Here is an 11,926-nt window from a genome sequence, read left to right as displayed (position 1 = left end):
TTAATATACAAATTCAGTGCAATTCTTATTAAAATCCCAATAACATACATTTCTGAAATACAGAAAACGGTCCAAAAATTCATATGGAACAACAAAAGACCTAGAATAGACAAAACAATTATAGGCAAAAAAAGACAACATGGGAGGGATCTCAATGCCAGACTTCAAACTCTACTATAGAGCTGTAATAACAAAGACAGCATGGTACTGGCACAAAAACAGACCCAAAGACCAATGAAATAGAATAGAAGATCCAGAAATAAAACCTCACACCTACAGTCAGCTGATATTTGGCAAAGGAGCCAAAGACATAGAGTGGAAGAAGCACAGCCTCTTCAACAACTGGGAGGCCACATGGAGAAAACTAAAAGTGGACCCCAGCCTATCACCATGCACCAACATCAACTCAAAATGGATTAAAGACCTTAACATTAAACCTGAATCTCTGAAACTACTGCAGGACAGAGTAGGAGAGACACTTGAACTAATAGGCACGGGAAGGAACTTCCTGAACAGAGTCTCAGGGTCACAACAAATTGGAGACTCAACAAATGGAGCTACCTTAAAATATAAAGTTTCTGCACAGCTAAAGTCATAGCAACCAAGCTAGAAAGACAACCAACTAACTGGGAAAAATCATTTACCAGCAATATATCAGACAAGGGGTTAATATCCAATATATACAGGGAACTCAAGAAACTAATCCCTCCCAAACCGAACAAACCAATTACTAAATGGGCAAGGGAACTAAAGAAAGACTTCTTGGAAGAAGAGATAAAAATGGCAAAGAAACACATGAGGAGATGTTCACCATCCCTGGTTATAAAGGAAACGCAAATAAAGACAACCCTGAGATACCACCTTACCCCAGTCAGAATGTCCCACATCCACAAATCAGCCAACGACAAATGCTGGAGGGGATGTGGAGAAAGAGGAACCCTATTACACTGCTGGTGGGAATGTACACTTATACAACCACTTTGGAAAGTAGTCTGAAGTGTCCTCAGAAAGCTAAATATTGACTTACCCTATGACCCAGCCATACCACTCCTTAGCATCTATCCTGAACAACAGGAACCAGTATACAAGGACACATGCACCTCCATGTTTATTGCAGCACTGTTCACAATAGCCAGGATATGGAAATAACCCAGATGCCCCACTACAGATGAATGGATCCAAAAATTGTGGTATCTTTTTTTTTTGGGGGGGGGGTCCGGTCGTGGGGCCTGAACTCTGGGCCTGGGCGCTGTCCCTCAACTCTTCAGCTCAAGGCTAGCGTTCTACCACTTGAGCCACAACGCCACTTCTGGCTTTTTTCTTTTTGCTTATGTGGTGCTGAGGAATCGAACCCAGGGCCTCATGCATGCAAGGCAAGCGCTCTACCACTGAGCCACCTTCCTAGCCCCAATTGTGGTATCTATATATACAATGGAATATTATGCAGCCATTACAAAGGACAAAATAATGACATTTTCAGGGAAATGGATGGAACTAGAAGAAATTGTGTTGAATGAGGTAAGCCAAGAGCAAAGAGACAAATGACACATAGTCTCCCTGATAAGTGGATGTTCAATCCAAAACGTAAGTTAACAAAATGACAAAGTTAACAAGACTTGAGAAACAAAGGACCTCAACTCATCTGGTCAAATCACTATTAAATAACTCCATGCTGCTGATCACATATATGGTATACATGTGCACACCAGAGGGAAACCAGGAGGAGGACACAGAACCAGAGGGAGTCAGGGAAAAACATACAACGGTGGGACCCATTGGTTGCACTGGACATTGATTAAAATGAACTAAACAACTCACTGGCAGTGATGGGAGGGAGGGAACGAGTGGGAAAGAGATGCTATACAAAAGGAAAGAAATGTACATATCACCCGATGTGGAAGAAATAACTGTATTGTCAAAGCTCATAGAACTCATAAATGTTATAGACCATGATAGACAATTTGCCCCATGAAAGTTAGAATGTATTTGTGACTTTAACTAGGCATTCACTATCCCACAATATTGTAAAATTATGTAACCACTTAATCACAATAAAGAATTTGCAAAAATAAATAAATAAAATCAGGGAAAATGACTATGAAGATAGAAGTGATTTCATTTTGGTCCATTTTCAATGGCCTACCATTCACTAACAGATTGATCTAAGAAGTTGGTGATTTATGTTTCTGGTGCAGGTTGTTCTTAACAAAGCAACAAACCTGATTCTTGATGAATTGAGGCTGTTTCAATCTGTCTTGTGGATATATATATATATATATATATATATATATATATATATATATGAAACCAGCACAAATTTCCAATGACTTCGAGTATTCCCAAGGCTAAAGCAGATTCCTAGAAAGAATTTGGTCAAACAAACAAAAACACCATTTAAAGGCAAAGTATTGGTCCAAAGAGAATAGGATTAGGGATAGCATTTAGGAGAAAGGATATACTAGAAAAAGCAAGGTACCAGAAGTTCATGCCTGTAATCCTAACTGCTCAGGAGGCTGAAATCTGAGGATGGTGGTTCAAAGCTAGCCTTGTCAGGAAAGTCTGTGAGGATCTTATCTCTGATAAACTACTCAGAAAAAGCCAGAAATGGCACTATGGCTCAACTGGTAGAAAGAAGCTCAGGGACAGTGCCTAGACCCTGAGTTCAAGCCCTAGGACTAGTCCACACACACACACACACACACACACACACACACACACACACACACAAAGATTGGAAAAAGAATGGCAAAATAGGGTTCTTGAAATTTTTTGTGTATACTGATGATGCATTAAAGTCACAGACATAGTCAGGATGGACCTATATGTTCACAAAAAGGCCTGAGAAATCCCTGTCTTTCATTTGTGATTGACCTTCAACTAAGGCAGCATTGTAAATGAACTGGCTGTTTTGTAAATACAGGGCTAATGTACAGAGACTAGGAGAATATTATTTGCTTTTTCTTTCTTCTCTGTTTTCTTTTTTGTACTTTTTTATTATAAAAATACTGTACAGAGGGGTTACAGTTACATTAGCAAGGTAATGAATACATTTCCTATCCAACATTGTTGCCTTTTCCTTTGTTTTCCCCCTACCATCTCTTCCCTCCCACCTCCACAACTACCCCCCACCAAAGTTGTAAAGTTTGTTTTCAACATAGTGTCTTGTACATCTCATTGTTACAATGGGTCAACCTGTATCCCTATTTAAGCATTTTGTGTTTTTTTCCTTCCCCTCCCAGAATTACAAGATGCAGGGCACTGACATCAAATACAGTGGAAACAGGGGTTATACCGTAGGGGAGGAACATACAAAGAAACAAAAAAATCACAATGTATCTTATAAATACGTTAGAAACAATAGCAAAAAAGAAAAAAAATGTGTCCCTATCTTGGGGTTCATTTTGCTTCAGATCATCTTATATGGTCACATGTATATAGCTTTTGACTTTTTCTACTTGTCCTACATATGTACTAGTTATTACAAATAAGGGAAACCGTGGGACCTATATTTCTTTGGGCCTGGCTTACTTCCCTTAATATAATTTTTTCCAAGTCTTTTCATTTCCTAACAAATGGGATGATTCTTTCTGATGGAGGCATAGAATTCCATTATATATATATATATATATATCAAGAAATTATATATATATATATATATATATATAATACATACATACATCTACTGAGGGGCATCTGGGTTGGTTCCATATCTTAGCTATGGTAAATAATGCTGCAATAAACATAGTTGTGCTGGTAGCCTTAGCATGGCCTTTTTTGTGATCGTTTGGGTAAATGCCCAAAAGTGGGATTGCTGGGTCATAGGGGAGCTCTATGTGGAGTCTTTTGAGGAACCTCCATATTACTTTCCAAAGTGGTTGAACAAGTTTACATTCCCACCAACAATGCAGTAAGGTTCTCTTCTGTCCCCATCCCTTCCAGCATCTTTTGTTATTAGAATTCTTGATTATAGCCATTCTAGCTGAGGTGAGGTGGAATCTCAATGTTGTCTTGATTTGCATTTCTTTTCTGGATAGAGAAGTTGAGCATTTCTTCATGTGTCTATTGGCCATTCTTATTTCCTCTTCAGAGAAGTCTCTAAGTCTTTAGCCCACTTATTTATTGGGCAGTTGTTTCTTTGAGGATTTGTTGTTGGGGGATTTAATTTTTTTAATTCCAAATATATTTTATATATGAGACCCTTGTCCATTGTATGACTAGTGAAGATCTTCTCCCAATCCATGAGCTTTCTGTTGATCTTGCTAGCTATATCCTTTGCCATGCAGAAGTTCTGCAATTTCATGCAATCCCATTTATTCAACCTTTCTTTGATTTGTTGTATTTCTGGGTCTCTATTAAGAAAATTTGGGCTTGTGCCAAGGAGACCTAGGGTTTCTCCTATTCCATCCTGTAATGTTTTAAGGGTGTCTGTTTTGACTCCGAGGTCTTTGATCCATTTGGAGTTGATTCTTGTGCAGGGTGATATATAAGGATATACAGGATATACAGGAGATTGATCTCTCCTGTAGAAAACTAAAGCTAAGTCCGTATAAGTTTTCTTTTTCACTCCATACTTTTAAGAAAACTTGGCACAAAACACAGAGAACTAAGCCAACTTAAGCAGCTGCATATGAGAAAATACAAAATTTATGGAGGAATTTAGAAAGCTATATGTCTGCTTAGCAAGGTACACACTCAGAAGTCTTGACACAGTGTTAAACTTTTACCTTGCACTGATCCTTGGCTCCAAGAAAGCATAACTAGTCAGCTAAGGACTATCCCAGAAGAGAGCCAGTCTTAACTGGAGAAAGTGAGTGCTCCCTATATAAGTGTTTATGTATGTTTATATGTGTGAATGTATCTATGTGTGTTTCAGTTACTAGCATTCAGGGAAATCTGTCAAAACAGTAAGTAAACATGACCTAAAGAATGGAGACTTCAATGGGAACACACAACAAGAAATAATGGTTGTGAAAATAATTGAGAAGAGGAAGTGGTGTTGTGGCTCAAGTGGTAGGGTGCTAGCCTTGAGCTGAAGAGCTGAAGGACAGCGCCCAGGCCCAGAGTTCAAGCTCCGCCACCGACAAAAAAAAATAAAAATAAAAAATAATTGAGAAGAATCTCCAAATGGACAATAGCTTTCAATTAGTAAAAAATAAACAATGAAAAACCAAACCAACAGCAAATCATAGGAAAGAGGGGAAGCTGATTTCTACAACTGCCACATTATAATAATCAAATGACCAATTTTCACAGAACATCATATGAAATACTTTGTAATTGTAATTACAATGTTTACAAAGTAAGAATCTTGAATCCAGGCACCAGTGGTTCATGCTTCTAATCCTAGCTACTCTGGAGGCTGAGAGCTGAGGATCATAGTTTGAAGCCATACTGGGCAGGAAATCTGTGAGACTCTAATCTCCAATAAACTACCAAAACATCTGTAACTGGAAGTGTGCTCAAGGGGTAGATGGCTAACCTTGAACAAATGAAGCTCAAGGAAAATGCCCAGGCTCTGCATTCAAGCGCCAGGACCAGCACCAAAAAAAAGTAAGAATCTGAAAAGCAGCAAGAAATAAATTGTCATATACAAGTGATCCTCAATAAAAATTATCAACCAATTTCTCCTCAGGAATACTTACACCCAGAAAGAAAAGGGCTGATATAATTAAATTACTGGAAAGTAAAACAAAAGTAATTCTGTGTCTAGTACAACTGTCCTTCAAAATTAAGAGTAAGCTGGTAAATGTAAAAATATCTAGGTTTTTCCCTTCCACTGATAGAGATTCCTTTAAATGTAAAGATGGAAATAGATCAAAAATAAAAAAAGTAAAAAAAGATATTACATGCAAACCATAACCACAGAAAAGTTATGGTGGCTATATTAATATACAAAACAGACTTTAAGTCAAAAACTGTCAAAAGATACAAATAAGTATATTATGTATTGATTAATGGGTCAATATACCAAGAAAATACAAAAATTAAAAATTTATAAGCCGCTAGGCACTAGTAGCTAGTCTACAATCTTAGCTACTTAGGAAGCTGAGATTTAACGATCATGGTTCAAAGCCAGCCTGGGCAAGAGATTCTTATCTCAAATTAACCACCAAAAAAGCCAGAAGTAGCTCTGTGGCTCAAATGGTTTAAGCTAAGTGACAGTACCCAGGTCCTAAGCTCAGGGACAACCCAAGGGCCCTGAGTTCAAGCCCTATGACCTGTTAAAAAAATGTATAGGCCAGACGCAAGTGGCTTAACACCTGTAATCTTCACTATACAGGAAGCTGAGATCTAAAGATTGTGGTTTAAACCCAACCTAGACAGAAATGTCCAAGACTTTTATCTCCAATTAACTGCCCAAAACCCAGAAGTGATGCTGGGCACCAGTGGCTCACGCCTGTAAACCTAACTACTCAGGAGTCTGAGATCTGAAGATCACGGTTCAAAGCCAACCTGGGCAGGAAAATCTGTGAAACTCTTATCTCCAATTAACCACCAGGAGACCGGAAGTGGCACTATGGCTCAAGTGGTAGAGTGCTCGTCTTGAACTGAAGAGCTTAGGGACAGTGCCCATGCGCAGATTTCAAGCCCCATGACTGACAAAAAAAAAAAAGTCAGAAGTGGAGTTGTGGCTCAAGTGATAGAATGTTATTCTTGAATGAAAAAGCTAAGAGGGAGCACCCAGGCCCTGCATTGAAGCCTAAGTACACACACACACACACACACACACACACACACACACACACACACCCCACACACAAAATGTATATCTGCTGGCCATAATGATACATGCCAGGAACCCTAGTGTTCAAGAGTGTGAGGCAGAAGTATCATGAATTAAAGGCTTGCTTAGACCATATAAACAGGAGAGACCTGACTCAAAAATAAAAACATGCATACACCAAACAGCAGAATCATAATATATATAAAGCAGGTATTGATAGAACTAAAGGAAAAATATATATAGTTCTAAAACAATAGACCTCAAGAATCCACTTGTTCTTGAAAAGGAAAATGGAAGACTTGAGAATGTAAAGTATTTCAATAGACATATAAAACATATTTCTCTTAAGTAAATATAAAATAGAGTTCAAAGTAGATATTACATATAGGCAACAGAAACAGTTTGTATAAATTTTATAAAGATTGAGATCATACAAAGTATCTAATTATAATGAAATGAAGTTAAATATCCACAAAGAGAGAAAATTGGGAACAACACAATCTTAAATAAGCACTGAAGCAAACAAATTAAAAAGGAAATTAAAATATTTTGAGAATAATACAGTATCAAAAACTTCTGAAGTACAATAAATCAGTGTCAAAATTCAAGCTGAAATTGTTTGTTTTTTTTATTTTTTTATTTTATTTTATTTTTTTTCTGTTTGCTTATGTGGTGCTGAGGAATCGAACCCAGGGCCTTGAGCATGCAAGGCAAGCACTCTACCACTGAGCCACCTTCTCAGCCCCTGTTTGTTTTTTTAAAAGAATGATTTCAACCCAACATATATTTCATCTTAGAGAAGTATAAGAAGAAAAGAAAACTAAAAGCTGGAAATGAAGCCACCTGTAATCCCAGCACTTGGGAAGTTAAAGCAAGAGAACTATGAGTTGGAAGCCAGCATTAGCTACATAATGAATCCAGGGCTGGTCTGTACTACATAGAGACAGGATTAAAAATTATTAGTTTAAAAGACAGAATAAATATTAGGACAAAGATAAATCAATGGAAATTAGAAAAATAGTAGAGAAAATCAGCAAAGCAAAAGGTTGATTTGTTAAAAAAAAAAAAAAGAAAAAAGCTGTCAAACTGTCAGCCATATTGACCCAGAAAAAAATATTAGAGAAGACTCAAGTTAATACAGTCAGGGGAGAAGGGAAATTGTTATCAACTTTATAGAAAATATTAAAAATATTCTAATAAAACACAATAAAATGTGCATAAAATATTAGATAAAATATAAGATAGACAAATTCCTTTAAAACACAAGCTGTCAAAACTATCATTTAGTCAATTGTTAATAAAAGAAAAAACTCATGGACTTTGCATAGTAAAAGGACTGCACATTGTGTAGGATTTGTTCCTATAGTGAATGATAATACAAATGCAAAAACATTAATATAATATACTATAGAAATAGAATGGCTGGTTAAAGATAAAATAAATGGGGCAGTAAAAGTCATTTTACAAAATTCCACCTTGTCATGTTTAAAACATTAAAAACATTCAGTTAACTTAGAATAGAAACATTTCAAATTTCTGACCTTAAATAGTAAAATTCCTGAAGAATTCACAAAAAATCTTAATGAATTCAGTATTAGCACTAATAAATTTTAATAAAGTTGTAAGATACATTCAAACATTAATATACATTCAAAATCACTTTTTTTCTTTTAAAAATTTAATTGGGAGGGTGCAGGTAGCTCATGCCTATAATCCTAAGGCGGCTGAGATCTGAGAATCAAGGTTTGAATCTTACCTGGGTAGGAAAGTCTTTGAGATTCTTTTTTTCTCCCCCACCCATACTCCTCCCCTCTCCCCCACCCCCCATCCCCCGCCAAAATTGTAAAGTTAGTTTTTCGACATAACAACTTGTACATCTCATTGTTACAATGGGTCCACCTGTATCCCTATTTAAACGATTTGTTTTTTCCCTTCCCCTCCACAAATTATACCAACATCAAATACAGTGAAAGCAGGAGTTATATCGTGGGGGAGGGACATACAAAGCAACAAAGAAATCATCTTATAAATATGTTAGAAACAATCACATGAAAGTAAAAAACATTTGAATACTTATCTTGGGGTTCATTTCACTTAACATCAACATATCTGAACTTTTCTGCTTGTCTCAGACATATACTAGTTATTAAAAATAAGGGAAACCATGGGGCCTATGTTTCTTTGGGCCTGGCTTACTTAATATAATTTTTTCCAAGTCTTTCCATTTCCTAACAAATGGAGCAATGTCATTCTTTCTGATGGAGGCATAGAATTCCATTGTGTATATATGCCACATTTTCTTGATCCATTCATCTACTGAGGGACATCTGGGTTGGTTCCATATCTTAGCTACAGTAAATAATGCTGCAATAAACCTGGCTAAGCACTTATGACCCAATTGTACAAACCAGAGACAGATCTTGATATGCATCACCACAGACCCACAGATCCTCTCTTTATTGTTCCCCCAGGGTCTGGGCCTTTAACTCTGAGCCTCTGCCACCCTAATGTGAGGTTATTCTGAAGCCCACACTAGGCCTGCTTCCACAGAGCCACACCTTCCCTACAGCCTAAGGTCAGAAGAAGATGCTGGCCTATAGAGGTGTAATGACAACTGCAACTGTTATATTTGTCCCTACCCCAAGTTGGAGGCTTGTAGGAGGAACAGGCCACCAAAGCTTGGGTAATTGGACTGGGGAATTTCTAAGCCACCTTCCCACTCTATATAAACCAAGATGACCTCACTCTATACTCTCCAAACACATGCCCTCACTAAAGTGTCACTAATAGTCAGAGTTTGCCTCTGGCTGGGAAGAGTTGGCCTAGAAGTGAACTTAGGAGCCACTATCAGGGAGAGGTTATTGAAGCAAACTCCCACCAATGGTGATCTCTGTGCTCTGAATTCATTGGTCATCAACTAGGAAGACAACCCTTCAGATCTATGGCAACTGGTGCAGAAGCTTTGATCTCTAAACTCCTGGAGTTGAATATAGGCTGAGAATGGTGTTTGGGACTTCTTCCTCTCATACTAGCTCTGCTCTTCCTCAAAGACATGGAGCTCAGTCAACATAAGACTGTCTCTGTGTATTTGGGGAATCAGAGACAGCAGGGAACAGCCTCCTGGGAGGAAATAGAGGTAGAAGGAAGATGGGGGGATGGGATGTCCAGGCATTTGTGGACTGGGGCCTCCTCAGTCCTCGATTAGCACCACCTAGAATGCCTTGGAAAAAGGAGGAGGTAGCAGATTCAGTTGTGCTCTTTAGAGCTGGATTCTGGGCACTGCAACTGAGCCAAACCTCAAGGGGGCCATAGCAGGAAGGGACTTGGCCTAGACCATACTGTGAGTGGGACCCTGGTACCAGTATATCCAGGTTCATGTGGAGCCTCTAGGCATCTCTCTACTTAATCCTGGATTTTGCACTGTGCCCCATAGCCCATTCTAGGCCAGCTTCCTCTCCGGACACTGGGTACAGCATCAACACTCATGTAAGGGCCAGAGGTGGGAGTGTCCCTGTTGTGCTGGCAGGGTGCCCCCTCGGGACTGTCACTATTAGTCATCCTTGGGGCATCAAGATGCAGGCAGTTGGAGGGCAAGGGCTGGAGAGATGGCACAAGCATTCCCAGAGATGCCAGAATGAGGCTGATGGGGACTGCTGGTGGACACAAAATCCTAAGGGAAAGAAGTGATCACTAAGAAGACAGTGCCACTAAACAAAATGAACTAAGCAACTCAGTGGCAGCAATGGGAGGGAAGGAATGAGTGGGAAAAAGGGAACAGCTGACGCTATGCAAAAAGAAAGGAATGTACATATCACCCGATGTGGAAGAAATAACTGTATAGTCAAAGCCCACAGAACTCATAAACTTTATAGACCACCATAGACAATTTGCCCCGTGAAGGTTAGAATGTCTTTGTGACTTTAACTAACTATCAATCTCCCACAATACTGTGAAATTTGTGAAATTTATGTAATCACTTAATCACAATAAAGAATTTGCAAAAAAAAAAAAAAGAAGCCAGAGATGCAGAGATGGCTGTAGGGAGAGGAACCCAACCACAAACCTTAAATGGAAGCTTCCCTGAGGTTATGGGGGTGGGGATCAGAGAATTAACATAAGTAGGTACTTTGCTGCCAGTGTGGCTGACTCTGATTGGAATAGTCCTAGGGCTGGTTTTGCCCTCACTTCTAAGTGGCTGAGGGGTACCCATGTTTTGAAGACCTGGAGTAGGTCCACCCTTGGCCTGGATGTCAGTTGTCACAACAGGATGTGCTGTTGTTGCTGGTGAAAGTTTGAGAGAAAGGAGCTAGCCTCATGCTGAGTGTACCTGAGACCCAATGGCAGAAATCCCTACTTGGTCACTGTTGGTGAGAACAAAAGGCATGTGACCTTTCCAGAGGTTATATAGCATTATTTGCTCATCTGCTGATATTTACAAAGCTCCTATTCTGTGTGAGGCATGTGTGTGTGTGTGTGTGTGTGTGTGTGTGTGTGTGTGTGTGTGTCTTGGGTATCCAGGAATATGTTGGATGCACATGATGTGGCAATTGCACTGCTAGGAATGAGGCCTTGGAAAAGGCTCATGGGAACAATCTGAGCAGTGTCTATCTCCAAATTCTGGCTATGGGAGATTGAAATCAATCAATACCCATGGATGAATGAGATCCTATTCAATAAGCTTAGTGAACTAACTGGAACGTTGACCATTATGCACTGTACTCATAAGCTGACCTGCTGAGAGCCCTTTGTATAGCTACTTAAGGATATATTTTTGAAATTATAATGATGCAGCCAAGAATGTGTGACTCATGTCTGTAATCCTAGAGACTAAAGAGGTTGGGATCTGAGGAAAATGGTTTAAAGCCCTCTTGGGCAGCAAAATCTGTGAGAGTCTTATCTCTAATAAACTACCAAAAAGCTAGAAGTAGAGCTGTGGCTCAAGTGGTAAAGTGCTAACTAGCCTTGAGCTTCTTTTGAAGCTCAGAGACAGTGCCCAGGCTCTGAGTTTGAGCCCCAGGACCAGCACAAAAATGTTATAATACAAAAAAGAACAAACAGATCTTCAATAGCCATCTGGACAGAGTTCACCATTTATTGTTCAGAATATAAAGGCAAGTTACAAAACAACAGCCTCAAATTATAAAATCCATCAGTATATTTTCAGTTTAAAAAAGAGAGTACATTATTATTAACTATACTCAC

The sequence above is a fragment of the Dipodomys ordii genome, unplaced genomic scaffold, assembly GCF_000151885.1.
Source record: "Dipodomys ordii isolate 6190 unplaced genomic scaffold, Dord_2.0 Scaffold219, whole genome shotgun sequence".
NCBI classification, from domain to species: Eukaryota; Metazoa; Chordata; class Mammalia; order Rodentia; family Heteromyidae; genus Dipodomys; species Dipodomys ordii.
The sequence above is the reverse complement of the archived record's forward strand: the minus strand, read 5'-3'. Positions refer to the sequence as shown.